Here is a 17,510-nt window from a genome sequence, read left to right on the forward strand (position 1 = left end):
TGCTCTTTTATTACACTAGTCCAGTTGTATAGGGAATAGTTGTGATGACAATGATCATGAATACAGTAGGTGACCGCTATTCATTCAATCCCCTAATATATTAGTGTGGGTTCAATCACAGTTAACTGAGCCCTCCTCTCCTTCTTGAACTGTATGCATATATACATATATATATATATATATATATATATATATATATATATGTATATATATATATATATATATATATATATTTGTGTATGTGTGTGTGTGTATATATGTATGTGCGTATATATGTATGTATGTATATATGTATGTATGTGTGTGTGTATATATGTATGTATGTATGTATGTATGTATGTATGTGTATATATAGAAATTTTCCTTCATCGCAGCACATGGATTGCCCATTGTTGAGAGCACCAAGAATAATAAAGCATTTTAACACTTTGGTGACGTTCCTAAATCTCCGTACAGTACTGTTGTACCAGAGACAACCCCCTCGAGTTATTCACCTATACTGTGCATCCAGAGGGCGTGTTATACGGTAGCCACACCCTCCGCCTGTCACCCAGGACGCCTCCTCTGAAGGTTACCTAGGAGACAAACTAGTCTCCGCCCCTATATCTCCCCTTGCTTATCCCGTCCCTCCGCATTCCACACCTGCAGTATTTCCCTCCTCCTTGCATTGCCCGCCTCTCGACTCTCACAATTGGTTGTTTCTCCGTTCAGTCACTTAGCTGTTTTCCTTCTCAGCTTCCCATTGGTCAAAATCCACAGTCTTTCAAATCAAGAGACGCCGCTTTGCAGGAAGAGTGGGCAGGTGATGGCGCAGAGGGGCGTGACTAAAAGGCGTGGTAAAGATGGCGATGGGCGTGGTCTGTCATTTTCTTCTTCTTGCTAGTGGTATTCAGTAGATGCCCGATAGGAAAACAGCGGCAGAGGAGAGCAGGAGGAGGTGCGGAGAGGATCACGGGCAGAGGTGAGTGACAGAACTGGCAGCAGCAACAGGAGCTGGGCTTCCCTGTGCCCCCAGGGGCTGGAATCCCCTCCAGTAGCTTCATATATGAAACGCAACCTATATACGACCCCCTCCGGAATTGCTATTGCGCTAGACCCCTTTTCCTCCATCAAATCTCAGTCTTACGCCCCCTCACTCCCCAAATCTGCAGGAAGGACACCTGGACAGCATCCTTCCTGCAATGGTCCCCCGAGCCCAGGTCACATTGGCACTAATGAGGATGAGGCTGAGCTTATCACTCCTCTTCTCCATTGCCTGGCTCATCTTGCTGCATCAGTGCCCACCTTGGCATAGCATGGATTGGCTTCATCATGCATGAGCTCATATTTATTCAGGCTCTGTTCACATTGCTGAAATCTAGTGGCATTTTCAGCTACTATTTGCATTACAACCTGATGATGTTACCAACCTGCCTGCTGCCGGAGAGGGCTCCTATTTTTACAGCTGCTCCTTTCTCTCTCTCTGGTGGGTAGTGTGAGTAATGCTAGGATGGCATCTTTGCAGAAGCACCTATTGTTATTCATACATTGGGTGGGAAGCACGGGGGTCCTCATGTCCAAACTATTTTTAACATGTTGTGCAAGCTGCGGGGGATCATTCTATTCCTTCTTGTTCATAGATGATCTACGTTTCTTAAAAGGTTATGTGTATATATGATTATATAGTTTGAGATGCCATGAGTTCCCCCTACACAGTTTTATCTATCTATCTATCTATCTATCTATCTATCTATCTATCTATCTATCTATCTATCTATCTATCTATCTTTATGCAATTCTAATTTTTCTTATCATTATATATAATATAATATATATATATATGATGTGCGTGTGTATATAATTTTTTTTAAATTAAAAAAAGGCTAATATTGAAATGTCTGTATTTTTCTAATCCCCTGGCTTGCTGGTATACTTTGTGGGTGGACGGCTATACATCTGACTGTAACCTACTCTTTGTTCTGCTATGGAGAAACTTGTATGGGTAGGCTGCTCTGTGTTGAAATATAATTAATATACTGTTAGTAAATAGGTTACAATAATAGTCAGTATTTCTTACATCACTTCTGGCTGCCACGGTAGCTTTTTGGATGCCACTTTTTGTATGGAAAGAATACAGAGTTCCTAAGAATTGATACATTGTGTTCAGGTTAGAGTGGGATGTATGTTGGCATGAAAATCGCTACTTCACAATTGTGCATTTGAATAGAAATGAATATTATGAAGATGGCATCTATTTCTGGGCAGGTCTGCAGATTGTAGTTGGATCTGATGATCTTTAGATTTATTATATCGAATTTTCAAGTTCCTGTAAGAATGGACAACATCCACATCAAATATTCTGCTGGATCTTTAGTTATATCTTTTTCTAGGAAAGCTTAGGGACAACCAATCTGGTCACCTTCACAGTCCCCACAGGTGTTGTGACCCAGCTATACCGATGTCCGAAGCGGAAAATCATCGGGCCGCTAATGAACACTGCATTCGATTTTCTATTTAGGACTCTAGAAAACCTGGGTGACACCTGTGTGGCAGATGTAATGTTGGCTATGTTGAAAAATACCCAGCTTTCCCTGAAACCGATATAATCGAACAACTGCTCAGTAGAATGTGTCACCAGCAAGACAGAAGACATATCTAATATTTGCTTCTCTTTTAATGTATCGCCATGGATTGAAGGTAGTGGAGCCAAATAGCGTATGCTTGTAGGGATATATATATATATATATACATATATATATATATATATATATACGGATTGAAGGTAGTGGAGCCAAATAGCGTATGCTTGTAGGGATATATATATATATATATATACGGATTGAAGGTAGTGGAGTCAAATAGCGTATGCTTGTAGGGATATATATATATATACGGATTGAAGGTAGTGGAGCCAAATAGCGTATGCTTGTAGGGATATATATATATATATATATATATATATATATATATACGGATTGAAGGTAGTGGAGCCAAATAGCGTATGCTTGTAGGGATATATATATATATATATATATATATATATACGGATTGAAGGTAGTGGAGCCAAATAGCGTATGCTTGTAGGGATATATATATATATATATATATATGTTGAGCTTAGTAGAGGTGGACAATTTACTGTAGAATTACACAAAGATCACGAATTGGATAAATGCCCCCCCCCCCCCATTATTTGTGCAGCCCTGTGGTAAGATCTTCACCCCGATTAATACTTACTCAATTGATGAATTTAGCCCCCAAACAATCCATATCTTCTGATGCTTAGAGCTGCGGGGTTTTCGCATTTGGTACAGAGACCGATCCCCCAGGTTGGCGCAGCCTCTCACACCGGAGTGGGATGCCAGCCATAACTTTATAAAACAAAAAAAAACAGAACATTTTAATGCTTAGCATATCGAGATATAAAAATGCCTATGTGAGTGGCATGAGGGGACCTGCCCTCTGCCCGGTGCTGGAAACCCTTTGTTCACTAAGCTTGCTCAGCGGTTACCATACCTCTTATATGCTAGAATGTAGGGGGCCTGTGCCTTGCTTCTTGGATGTGGACAACTGGAGAAACTGGACACCGTTCTCATGAACGGTGGGGTGATGCCATAAATGCTTATGCTCAGAATACCCCTTTAATTACATTGTTTCCAGCCTTTCTGTAGCTTGAATTAGCAGATAAACTCTAGTATTCACTCATATTAAATATAATATATAACAAAGGAGTTTTACTAGATTCTGGAAAATTGTGCTGCCGGGAATATAAGATTGAAAAAAAAAATAGTTACCTTTTGGAATCTGTTTTGGTTGAAAATTAGTGATGACATGATGTCCGCGGCATGCAACGTCCGACATGGTGGCATGTAAAATCCCTCACCATCTCCATATGATATGGGAAGATTTACATATATAATGCTGAATCTTTAAAGAAGCACTCCCACAAAATTTTTATTCTCTGGCCCGTTAGAGAGGCGCATTATGTAAATTGTGGTGAAGGTAATCTTCTTACAGGTGGCTGTATTTGTGAGTTCTCGACTCCCTTCTGGTCCGCAGCCGTGTCATGTGACCAGCGATAGGACTCTCCAACTGCCACAGCGTCCCATGTGTGGACAAGAAGTCCGTTACTCCAGTCATTCTTAAAAGGCTCCATTCATATCGCGTTAGGTACTACATTTATCAAGATAAACGTTTCCATAGGGCTCCATTATCCCGACGGAGACCAAAAGAGTGTCCTTTTGGCCTCCGTCGGGCTGGTATACTTCGGTATACCTTTTTTTTGAAGGATGGAGTAGCGAGGTAGACGCTATTCCATCCTGAGGGATCCTGCAGAAAAAACATATACCACACAGTATACGGTTTTTAACATGGGAGCCTATGGGTGACAGATGCCACTGTATGGCATCTGCCACAGGTATACGTTAAGCGTATACCTCAGTGAGCTCCCAACTTCACTGTCCATATAGGGATGGGGAAATCAGGAGTTTCCACCGTGTTGGAGTCCCTGGGCAGATCACTATTAGATGGTTCTGTCCCGTAACTCCTAAAAACTCCTGAAGTCACTGTCCATATATGGACAGTGATGTCAGGAGGAGTGTTGGAGTCCCCAAACAGAGCATCAGTTGATGTGCTCACTTCCTGTACATGAGACCCTGTGGCAGTTGGAGAGTCCTATTGCTGGTCACATGACACGGCTGAGGACCAGAAGGGAATGGATAACTCACAAATACAGCCACCGGTAAGAAGATTACCTTCACCGCAACTTACATTATGTGCCTTTCCAACGGGCCAAAAAACAAAAAAATTGTTTGAGTTCTTCTTTAAGTTAAGTTAAATCAATTTGGGCCCCATGTCACGTTATGCAATGGACCGACTTACCCATATTATGAACAGCACTGTCTGGCATCACACCCCCGACCCGCGTTTCGGCAGGAAGATTTCGTCTGGGGCAGTCGGTCCATTGCACTATGCAGAGACCTTTCTAGGTATTTTATACCTATACCATCGGACTATGCCATATATACATATTCTTTGTCTTTTTGACTGATTGGTTGCTGTAGTTATACCTCTCATGTATGGAATAGTGGGGAGCATGTTTTCTATTTGCCCTCTGTGGCCCTATATTTGCACATGCAGGGAACATGCTGTAACCTATTCTATATCCATTGCCCCCTCTAGTATACAGCTCCATCCTTTGTGTGTCACTGTTTGCTCTATTTTTAACTTGTTTGTTCTATTTTCATAAAATTTATAACGTTTTAATAATGTCTGGTGTGTCAGACTCCGATTTTTAGGTTGTTTTAAGTGGCGGGTTTCTACACGGTTACCACCATGTAGATTATGGGCCTATGTGCCCCTCCCCCCCCCTACATATTGCATAATAAATATGGTTTCATTGTCATCATATAGATAAGGGGATTTTGTTTATTCTCCATATAGGTATAGTAAAAGTAGGATAGCCGAGCACGGTATTTGGATATCTCTGACAGTTCCATAGAGTTGAATGGAACGGCAGTGCGTATGCTCAACCCCCGCTCCATTCAAATGGGGAACACAGGGACCCCTGTTCTCGTGATTAGTGGGGGTGCCAGCAGTCAGACCCCACTGATCAGACACTTACCACCTATCCTGTAGTTAGGTGATAAGTTTCAATCTTGGGCCAATCTCTTCAGAATGCTGAATAGAAAATGTGCCCAGTTCTGCAGCCATATATGAATGGGGATATAGCAGGGCATAACTAGGCAGGTTTGCCATTCAGGACATCCGTTATGGAGCTGTAGTGACGACCACACTTATTGTCACTCAGATTTTCAGGAAATAGGAAATTGTAGACATAACTAAGAAATGACTTAATAGAATTTTCAACAATTTCAGACTGCTCATGGACTTTACAGGTTTTTTTTTTTTACTTTTTTAATTTAATTTTAGGTGGAAATTTCTATCTATCTAATGTGTCCGATAGTTGTTAAAGGGGTATTCTCATCTTGGACATTCAGGACATATTTATTGGATATATCATAAATGTCCGATAGACCTCTGGGACCTGCACCGATCTCTAGACAGGGCCCCATGACCCCCATTCAACCTTGTTACGCTGTCACTTCTCTCCGGCCACTGAGTTACCGGGAGTACGGAACAGGTGAGGTTGCTGAGGAACGTTGTTTCCGGAACTCATTACGTCATAGAAGTGTTTTTGATGCCGTTTAAAACGCCCAAAAAATTCTGTGCGGAAAGTAGGCCTAAGGCTAGATTCATACAGGGTTTACTCAAATTTTCAGTGGCATATTTCACAGTTTCATTCTGCAAATTTTTTCCCCACCAAAAACTCTGGTAAAATATGAGAAATCCTACATTCACAGAGTTTGTGGCATTTTTGATTTGGGAAATTTTTGTAGTGTTTTGGTGGTTAGGGGTGTTTTCTCCAAAATGCAGCATGCTCTAGGTTTGTCTTTTTTTTTTTCTGCCATTTTTTCTATAGGTTGCTCTCTAGAGATTCGAAAATGCCATAAATAACGCATTTATAAAATGTCAGTTAAAAAAAAACCACCATAAAAAAGACCGGTTACATTTAAAAGATGTTTGTACTTTTACAAGCGTTTTTTCATGCAGTTTAAATCGCCAGAAAAAAAATCCTGTGTGTTTAAGCAGCTCTTATGGAATCAATTCTCATTAGTCAGAAATATAGTTGTTTCCATCATGTTAGAAATAAAGTCCCGTGCCTTGAGTTTCTGAGATGCTGTTGTCGTTGATGACACTTTACCTGTTGCTCTAGGTTGCCGTCAGATCTTGTTACGCCATTTCACGGCTACTACATGACAGCAGAAGACCTTTTGTCCTATTACAGCTTAGAAGTAAACCGGCTAAAATGACCTTATATTAATTTTGATCTTTGCGCTTTGTTTTTTAAATGTGAGCAATGAATGAATAGAAAATGTAATATTTCAATGTATTCATAGTAGCTAGGTATTCGTATTTGACTATATGGAAATATCAGTCTTCAGTATTTCCCTAAAATATGCTGCGCCATCTTATAGTAAGCACATTCTATATCCAGTGAACACCTAGAAAGACACGAAGTCTTACATTACTATTTTTAGGTTTCTGTCAGGGATTCCAGTATATTTCACAACAAGAATACTATATAGTAAAGGGTTTTTCTTGCCACCAAATATACTGGATCCCTGTCAAAAACTTGGCGGATCCCATTATAAGTCAAAGCGTTCCATCAAGATTTATCAGGATCCGTTAGTAGATGGAAGCCATGTCACTAATATGAACAGAGCCTTAGTATTATTTTTATACTATACATAAGCTATTACATTTATTACTGTTCTAGTAAGTCATAGGCCATTTATTTTAGTGCTGACAAAATCTTTTACGGATTAGAAATGATGCCATTTTAAAGGGGTTGTACACGATTAAAAAAAAATATGGCTCGTATCTTCCAGAAACAGCGCCACACCTGTCCATTGGTTGTCTCTGGTATTGCACCTCAGCTCCACTAAAGTTAATGGGGCTGTGGACTGGTGTGACAATGTATTTTGGGAGAAAGCCAAGTCAGTTTAACTGTTTTCGTGTCCCAGAACTTTCAGGGAACAATAATCCAAAAAGTTGCTAGTAATAAAAATTTCTGCCTGGCTCCTGAGTCGTCCAGTGTGGATTATTTTATTGGGTATTTCAATAATGAAGGTTGGTAGAAAAAGTGAACTCCAGTCTATTCTATATGATAATTTCTGCAATTTCCTAAAGTCAAGTCTGTTTTCCTAGTAAATATTCTCTTGTGCTTTCATTTAATCTTTCCTGCTTATTGTTTTGCACATGGTTGATCATGTAATTGAAGGAATTCCTCTTGTTCCGAAAAATTCCTCCATGGTTTTTCAAAAACCTCCTACTCTACTCATGAGAAAATAATTCTGACTTAGATAGTTGTGTGACTGCAATCTTTCTGCTTTTGTACTTTTCGAGATTACCTATACACTGTTCATTTACAGACCAGTTCACCTTATTTTTTATACACATATGTATTCTGGTCAGTGGAACGATATCCCATGACTAATGGCTACTGTAAGATCTACCCACAGAAATGAACAGAAAGCAGATAGGCCAAGATATAAGGACAACGATCAGATAGGCCAAGATATAAGGACAACGATCAGATAGGCCAAGATATAAGGACAACGATCAGATAGGCCAAGATATAAGGACAACGATCAGATAGGCCAAGATATAAGGACAACGATCAGATAGGCCAAGATATAAGGACAACGATCAGATAGGCCAAGATATAAGGACAACGATCAGATAGGCCAAGATATAAGGACAACGATCAGATAGGCCAAGATATAAGGACAACGATCAGATAGGCCAAGATATAAGGACAACGATCAGATAGGCCAAGATATAAGGACAACGATCAGATAGGCCAAGATATAAGGACAACGATCAGATAGGCCAAGATATAAGGACAACGATCAGATAGGCCAAGATATAAGGACAACGATCAGATAGGCCAAGATATAAAGACAACGATCAGATAGGCCAAGATATAAGGACAACGATCAGATAGGCCAAGATATAAGGACAACGATCAGATAGGCCAAGATATAAGGACAACGATCAGATAGGCCAAGATATAAGGACAACGATCAGATAGGCCAAGATATAAGGACAACGATCAGATAGGCCAAGATATAAGGACAACGATCACATAGGCCAAGATATAAGGACAACGATCAGATAGGCCAAGATATAAGGACAACGATCAGATAGGCCAAGATATAAGGACAACGATCAGATAGGCCAAGATATAAGGACAACGATCAGATAGGCCAAGATATAAGGACAACGATCAGATAGGCCAAGATATAAGGACAACGATCAGATAGGCCAAGATATAAGGACAACGATCAGATAGGCCAAGATATAAGGACAACGATCAGATAGGCCAAGATATAAGGACAACGATCAGATCGGCCAAGATATAATATGTATTCTGGTTAGTGGAACGATATCCCATGAATAATGCCTACTGTAAGATCTACCCACAGATATGAACTGAAAGCAGATAGGTCAAGATATAAGGACAACGAGCAGATAGGCCAAGCTATGACAACGAGCCGATAGGCCGAGATATAAGGACAACGAGCAGTTTGATAGATGCCTACAAAATGTGACATTGACTGATATTGCTAATAAGCCCTCGACTGAGCCTAAAGTTTGTCCTTGAACTCCATTCTCTTATATTGATCTAATATATATATGTATTGCTGTTCGGGAATTAGTAGGAAGGTACAGCACATTAGGATCTAAGAGGACTGAAGTTTTTGTTTTTCACCGGAGGTATGCTTTAAGCATCCCAATGACCACATAAATTGCTGTCTGTACAAGCCTTAAGTCGCAGGTCTAAAGATCTACCTACCATACAATGTACTGTCTCTCCATGCTACACAGGATTGTTCAGGTCTTTCTCCCTCAGACAACAGAACTTATGAAAAGACTGCACAAATTATGCAAAATGGAAAATAGGCAAAAAAGGGAAAACGTGCCTGAACAAGAAACCTTGTGAGTTATGTGCTGTGTGTGTATTGAGTGGGAGGTTTGGGGAGATGCTGCATAGGATTTAATAGAAATGAATACTGCCAATTGTCATATTATCATAAAAAAAAGATATAAGATTTTCTAGCAGTTGCTAAAAAAACAAGTGATGGAAACCACATCTAATGCATGGAGGTGCCATTGTTTTACTGACAATGAAAGATCTATATAACATATGTTGCTGTAGATAATATCTCCGTCTAATAAGACCAGATTTATCACCGTGATCCCACCAGTAAAATATCCTCTACTCTTTCTATCTCGTTATGTTCTGTCTTCACGAAGATACAATCATTTGGTGTACGTATTTTTTGGCAGAATTATTCTAGATCACATGCTTACGTCTGTATTTGCCGTGAGTCACTTGGTTTCTGGCTCTAATTTCAATAATCTGTCAACCAGTATCTTAAAATGTTGTTCAGTAATTAATGCAGCTTGAGCAGCAGTTATTGAAGCATTAGTCCACGTTATCGTCCGCCAATGTGTTCTGCTCAGGAGGATGACAAATTAGAAAAGCTAATTCTAAGTATACGTTCTCTGCACTTGTTCTATGTAGTAACATACGGATGGGTATTTAACACTGTGTGTGTGTGTGTGTGTGTGTGTGTGTGTGTGTGTGTGTGTGTGTGTATATATATATATATATATAATTATTTTTTTCTCTAGATGGAAAGAGTTTTGACATAGGTGCATATACAGGGAAGCGAAGAGTGTAGTTATGAAAACATTACATTAATGGTTTTGCCAGATGGTAGTAATGTGCAATGAATGGATGTCTGTTGTGCGTAATGGAACATGGGGCTTGCATTTACTAATGTTTTATGCCGGTAGAGACAGAAATTATATGATTTATATCTACTTCTGTGTAGTTTAAGGATTTTGTTTCAATTTTGTCATGATGGTAAATATTTTAAAAAAACTTTTTCCCACTATAACGTTTTCTTTCCTCTGTTCCGGCATCTTTCCCTTACCCTTGTTTTTTTGTTTTTTTTCCTACATGTGCATTATTTCTAGTTCAATCATATCCTAACTCGTATTGCTTGATTCAAGGGGTCTAATAACAAGAGTATTTGGAGTCTTTTTTTTTTTTTTTTTTTTTTTAAAAACAGATTTAATTGGTAATGATAAGTTCTATGTATACCGATACCGTTTGGAAAAATGCCAGATTTATCCTCTACACTATACTCTAGATCGTCTATATCGATTTGGATCCTATATCAAATACTCCTGGTAACAATGGAGGAGACTGAAAGGCCCAGCACGTCAACGAGAAGGGATGTCGATAAACCCATAAACATTGATCACGGAGTTCAGCTCTGTTCACATTTCAATTATATTCTTTTCATTATGCAAATGAATGTAGTACTATTCTTGCTATCAAAAATACTGGATCCCCAACGGAAAACTGGTAGACCACATTATAAGACAGAGTTTCATCAATGGGATCCATCATTGGCTTAGTTAGGATCTGTTCAAGAAACAGATCCATGAAAGCTGTCATGACTGTTATGAATTGTAGCTATGATGGCATTATGAACAGAGCCTTAGCCCAGTTGCACTATACCGAGTGCCACTCAGGCCGTTTTTTATGGGTGAATAACGGACCCGACTCTCAGATCTGTGGAAAAATAGAACATGTCCTATCTTTCCACGGATCACGGCCAGGACTCTGCCGCCACACACTGTCATGTGCATTAGCCCTAAGCGTACGTTCAGGAAACCATCTCGACTCCTCCTATAAATGCCGAGCGACTTTAGTCATGAAGCATGATTCTGAATAACTTTATTGCGTTCTCTAAAGAAACAGAAACAAGTGAACCGTTAGTATTTATGATGGGTTATCTGCAAAGACAAAGGTCTCTCTTTAAGCACATTACTGCCATGTTGGCCCTGAACTTACAAGAAAAAGCCGTACGTATAACCAGTGCGCTATATTTGTAACTGTTCACTTACTGTTTGTCATTTCCTGCTCTTACAATGTAGCTTATAAATAAGAGGATTTCCTGTGACTATTTACTTGTATTAAAACTAGAAGGGCGACATTCTTGCTGTCTTTCTTTGTTAAAAACAAGGCTTGTTTCTTCTTGAATTTTTTTTTATTTTTTATATGGAATTAGACATTTCTTAGGGCAGCGACCTAGTACATAACAGGTCATGTAGGTACGTAACTTTTTTTACATTCATCTTTGAGCATGTACAATTACATTCAGTGGCGTAACTACCGCGGTAGCAGCCATAGTGGCTGCTACGGGGCCCGCGGCTTGAGGGGGGCCCGTGCCGTCAGCCGACATGTCCCCAATCCATATGCTACAGCGGTAGCGCCGCTACTACGGGGCCCGCGCCGCCGAGCCTCCAACAAGTATGGGCTGGGCGAAACAGACCCTCTCATGCCCGTAGTCGTCGCTAGCACCGGAGGGGGCCCCGGTGCTAGCGACAGCCAAATACATGCCTTAGCGCTGAATGGCCCGACCATTCAGCGTCTTACAATGATGCTGATTGGCGGGGCAAAATGACTTGCCCCGCCAATCAGCGCCTTTCAACGACACTAGCAGCGTGATGATGTGCTTCCATGCTTGAAAGGTGCTGATTGACGGGGCAAGTCATTCTGCCCTGCCAATCGGCACCTTTGAACGACGCGTCGTTCAGCTCCAGCAGACCTGCTCAGAAGAGAGCAGGTCTGCATTGCCACTGGACGGCGCGGGAACGGGATCATGTGAGTATGTAAAGTTTTTTTTGTTTTTTTTCTAATAAAACTGTGACTGGCATTATCTATAGTGGGGCACAATCTACCAGGGGTGGCGGTCTATATGTGGGCCACTATATACAGGGGGGTCTATATGTGGGGATGTGGGCCACTATATACAGGGGGGTCCATATGTGGGCTACTATATACAGGGGGGTCTATGTGTGAGGATGTGGGCCACTATCTACGGGGGGGGGCGTCTATATGTGGGGATGTGGACCAGTATATACAGGGGGGTCTATATGTGGGGCACTATATACAGGGGGAGCTATATGTGAGACACTATACAGGGGTGGGCTATATGTAGAGCACTATCTTAAGTGGAGCTATTTTTTAGGGCAGTTTCTATAGGGGTGGGCTATATGTGGGACACTATATATACAGGGGTGGGTTACCTGTGGGGCACTAGCTACAGGGTGGCTATATGTAGGGCACTCTCTACAGGGGTGGGCCATATGTGGGACACAGGGGCGTAACTAGGAAAGACTGAGCCCCATAGCAAACTCTTGACCGGGCCACAAGCAGCCTCCCTTATAAACTCATTTATATTCCCCCCTTTCCATGTTTGAATTACATCTCCCTGGCTGATACAACTTTCTGGATGCACCATTGCCTTGTGGCACTATACACAAGGGGGGGGGCTGTGTGGCACTATACACAAGGGGGGGGGCTGTGTGGTAATATACACATGGGGGAACTGTATGGCACTATTTACAAAGGGGAGGGCTGTGGCTCTATCTACAGGGGGCTGAGTGTGGCACAATCTACTAAGGGGGGGGGCTGTGTGGCACTATATACAAGGGAGTGGAGCTGTATAGCGCTATATACAGTGGGGGCTGTATGGCACTATCTACAAGTGGGAGGTGAGGGCGCTATCTACAAATGGGGTGTGATACTGTCTATAGGTGGGGCTATATAGCACTGTCTACAGGAGGGCTGTATGGCACATTCTACAGTGGGCACTATTTATAAGGTGGGCTGCTTGTGGCACCCGGGGGGGGGGCCCGGTCAAGAGTGTGCTATGGGGCCAAGTCTTTCCTATTTGCGCCCCTGATTACATTTCTGCTTAGTGTCCCTACCATTTTCGATAGAGCACACAGATCTTCTATACAGCCGTAAATCTGTCATATGACTCATCAATAGTGTGTGCCCCATCAACTTTCCTCCTAGTTTCCCTGTTGCTTGCTGTGTAAATCTTCACATAGTCTCCTCTGCCTTTACAGTATACACTGTGAGCTATCTTTAGGAAAGCATAATATTAGAGTAAATGCAGATGTGGTGGATTTCACTTTTTGCATTGCAATGGGTGAAATCCACAATGAAAATGGGCGTGCTGCAGATTAGAAAATTCACAGCACGCCCTGATTTCCAAGAGGATTTTTTCCACTACATGTAGATGGGTTTTTGAAAACCCCATTCCGGCGTATTTTACTTTAAATTGTTGCTGATTTTCGGCAAATAAAAAATGGAGAAAATCCACATCTGAACATGCCCTTAAAATGAATAGGTGACTAAAGTGAGGAAAGATTACTGTAAATACGGAAACCTTGGAATGATCTAAGAGATGCTCAATATGAGTCTCCTAGGAATGCATAGTGAAAGTGACATCCGGTGCGCACAACAGACGCTGAATCAGGCAGTCACATTGCGGTCACATGACATAACGACGGCCAGGTTCATAGAAAATTGGCGACAAAGTGTCCAGTAAGCGGAAGACCTGCCCTACCTTTGACTACGTGTACGTTCCAAATGGGGGCCTCGTTAAAACCAAATTCACCGGAGTGCTCCTTTAATGAAGTATTTGGTAGATTCACTGCTGTAAGTAAGACTTTCTTGATTACAAATTGTATCTGCAACTGAAGAAATCTCTAAGAATATATTCACACCAGTAGTGAATTCAAAAAAGAGGATAAGTAGAATCTTTCCTTTTCTACTTTCCCTCCCTTTACGATCCAGTCCTGGTTGGGGTTTCAGAAACTGCACAAAAAATTCACTGTGTGAAAAAGCCCCTATAGGTTATCTGACACCAAACAAAACTCCTAGTATAAGGGCAACTATAAGATGTTGTAATAAAGCAAATTTCCTGCTTCTAAAGTATCATAAGGTTTTGTTCACACTGCAGATCTGCTGGCAGATTTTGCATGTATTTTTTAAGCCTAAGCCAAAATTAGATTATGGAGAGGAGACACTTTAAAGGGGTTATCCAGTTTTGTGGCTGTTTTTTATACTGATGACCTATTCACATGATACGTCATCAGTATATGATCGGTGGGGGTCCGACACACAGACCCTGCACCGATCAGCTGCTCCTGCTGCCTCCAGGCCTTGGAAGCTATGAAGGGTCGGTGCTGGAAGCAGATGACTCCGACCAATGTATAGAGTCTGTGATGGGTTACTGCGGCTCTACTCCTATTTACTTGAAGCTGCAGTTCTGTAGCACCACTTCTGTAAAGTGGTTGGAGCCATCTGCTTCTGGCACCGACCCTGCATAGCTACCGGCGATCGGAGGCAGCTGATCGGTGCCACCAATTATATACTCATAACCTATCCTGTGGATAGGTCATCAGAATAAAGAACAGCCCCCAGCCTGGACAACCCCTTTAATAATAAATCCTTTATATATTTCTCCTGTTTAGGTTCCGTTGCTAGTTTTGGTTTAAAAAATACATACAAAATCGGCATTAAATCTGCTATGTGTGAACAAGGCCTAAATTTTTAAAATGTAGATACAGGAGCACCTTCAGCTCCTGTGATTGCCGTATTAGTTAATGGCACTTTGTTTTTTTTTAGTGAACCTTATCAATGACCATTACAAAGGTCTGTTCTATGTATCAATTGGGAGAGTGCATACGTTTTTATGACTGTTGGAATAGGCTTCCATATATTACAATTCATTGGTTCTATTTCCTTCACTTTATTATATAAGCTGTGAAATCTACTACAAAACTGAACATTTATAAATGTAAAGGATACTTTTGAAAACTTTCGGATTGCATTTAAGAAGAAAATTGGTTTCTTTTCAGATAATTAAACGCTGAATATGATGTTAAAATGTGATGCCAGTGGAATGATTTGTGTCAAATAGAATTCAATTAATGTAACAACTCTTAATGGCTTTGGAGATTATTGTGTATTTCAAATGTTAGCCGGCATTACATTGTAGAAAGCGTTATGAGGTTTCATTGATTTTAATGTGTCAGACTTACCACCGTTATTGACCTCGGCACAGATATTCCTGTTAATCTTCAGTGATGATTGTGACAATGTTTTCATCGTAAAAATAAAAAGATGCTGAATTCCGTTTATTCTCAATCATTTTAAAGCTAATTTTATGTTTCGATTTCTAATTTATGGGCATGTATTCCATTTATCATTATCTAGAATAGATATTGCTGGCGAACTGTTTGGCTACATATGTGTAAAGACCTTAACATATCCCACCTAAAATTTGTTACTTGAGGCATAACTTTTTGATGTCTAATTAAGACCACTAAAAAACAAAAATCTGGTTGTCTCCTGCAGTGGTGAACTTGCTCTTAGTCTGGATTTTGTCCACCCTTGTATGTATTGCATGGTGATCTATGTGACTGGGGAAATCTGTTCCAGCGAGATTATTATTGTAATCCAAAAATGGCCAGTGTCGTCAATAATGGATTTTTGACTGTATTTGCGCAAATCCTGTTTAATGATTTTCAGGATTTTCACAGCACCAGTTCCTTCGCTACATAGTTACACATACACTATGGACAAAGGAATTGGTACACCTACACATTACACCTACAAGAGCTTTTATGACATCCCATTCTTAATCCATAGATGTTAATATGAAGTTGGTCCCCCATTTGCAGCTAAAACAGCTTCCACTCTCCTGGGAAGTCTTCCTACAAGATTTTGGAGAGTGTCTGTGGGAATTTTTGTCCATTAATTCAGAAGTGTATTGGAAGGTAGACACTGATGTTGCAGGAGAGGGTCTGGATCACAATCTCCATTGTAGTTCATCCTAATGGTGTTCGATCAGGGCTCTGTGTGGGCCAGTGAAGTTCTTCCACACCAAACTCACCCAACCATGCCTTTATGGACCTTGCTATGTACACTGGAACAGAAAAGGGCCTTCTACAAACTGTTCACACAAAGTTGGAAGTATACGATTGTCCAAAATGACTTTGTCTGGTATGCTGAAGCATTAAACGTGTTTTCCTATAATCAATATTTATCAACTATCCACAAAAAAGGTGATAAATGTTTAATCGGCCACATTACTATGGGGCTGCCGAACATAGCGCTCGGCAGCCCCATAGAAATGAATGGAGCGGTGGTCGAGCATTCGCACTACCGCTCCATTCCTATGGGGGCTCCCAGGAATGGCAAGGTAAGCCCGTTCTCGTGATAGTTAGGGGTCCCAGTGGTCAGACCCCCCGCGATCAGATATTTATCACCTATACTGTGGATAGTTGATAAATGACTATGGGGAAAACCCCCTTTAAGATTTCCCTTCACTGGAACCAAGGGGCCTAGGCCAACCCATGTAAAACAACCCCATAACATTATCCCTCCTATACCAAACGTTATAGTTGGCACAATGCAGTCGGGCACGTAACGTTCTCCTGGCCAAACCCAGACTTGGTCTGATGAAGATCAGCTAGAGACGCATGATTCATCACGCCACATAACACGTTTCCACTGATCCAGAGTCCAGTGGCGGTGTGCTTTACACCACTCCATCCGTCACTTGTCATTGTGCTTGGTGATGTAAGACTTGCATGTAACTGCTCGGCCATGGAAACCCATGCCTTGAATCTCCGGCCGCACAATTTTGTGCTGATGTTAATGCCAGAGAAGGGTGAAACTCTGCAGTTATTGATCCGGCAGATCGTTGGCGACTTTTGAGGACTATGCCCCTCGGCACTCTGCGATCCCGCTCTGTAACTTTACGTGGTCTGCCACTTTTTGGCTGAGCTGCTGTGGTTCCTAATCGCTTCCACTTTGCAATAATACTACTCACAGTTGATTGTGGAATATCTAGGAGGGAAGAAATGTCACAAACTGACTTGTTACAACAGTGTCATCCTATTACAGTACCACACTTGAATTCAGTGAGCTCTTTAGAACGACCCATTCTTTCACAAATGCTAGGTGCTTGATTTTATACACCTGTAGCAATAGGACTGAATGAAATAACTGAACTCCATGA

At 41.1% G+C, this 17,510-nt stretch overlaps 1 protein-coding gene across 4 annotated transcripts in view; it reads left to right on the forward strand.

Moving 5' to 3' along the window:
- The first annotated feature begins 763 nt into the window (after positions 1–763).
- The window catches only part of CDKL5 (cyclin dependent kinase like 5), a 269,903-nt gene continuing 253,156 nt past the window's right edge, over positions 764–17,510 (forward strand). For 2 of the 4 annotated variants that reach the window (XM_075854017.1, XM_075854018.1), the window contains exon 1: positions 765–961. The gene's annotated coding sequence lies outside the window, so the exon portion shown is untranslated. Of the gene's footprint in view, positions 962–17,510 lie in introns of all 4 variants that reach the window. The other 2 variants (XM_075854016.1, XM_075854020.1) reach the window with 2 other exon arrangements.

The sequence above is a fragment of the Rhinoderma darwinii genome, chromosome 2, assembly GCF_050947455.1.
Source record: "Rhinoderma darwinii isolate aRhiDar2 chromosome 2, aRhiDar2.hap1, whole genome shotgun sequence".
NCBI lineage: Eukaryota > Metazoa > Chordata > Amphibia > Anura > Rhinodermatidae > Rhinoderma > Rhinoderma darwinii.